Genomic DNA, 233 nt, shown 5'->3' on the forward strand with positions numbered 1-233 from the left:
GACCCTTTGCCTTACTGTGCAAACTGAAACCTCAGTGCCTGCTACTACCAAATCTTGCTGCAGGTCTTTTTTCTTGAGGGTTTTTGACCACCTGCCTCTTTAGGGATCTGGTGGCAGCTTGTGATAGTTTCCTCTTTCTGCACGTCCAGGTAGTGTAGCCAGTGTTCCTTTACATGTGATGTACTTCTAACTGTATCTCTAGGAACATTCAGTGCCTTTGTTTTCCCTTTGGA

This window comes from Salminus brasiliensis, chromosome 24 (genome assembly GCF_030463535.1).
Source record: "Salminus brasiliensis chromosome 24, fSalBra1.hap2, whole genome shotgun sequence".
Taxonomy (NCBI): domain Eukaryota; kingdom Metazoa; phylum Chordata; class Actinopteri; order Characiformes; family Bryconidae; genus Salminus; species Salminus brasiliensis.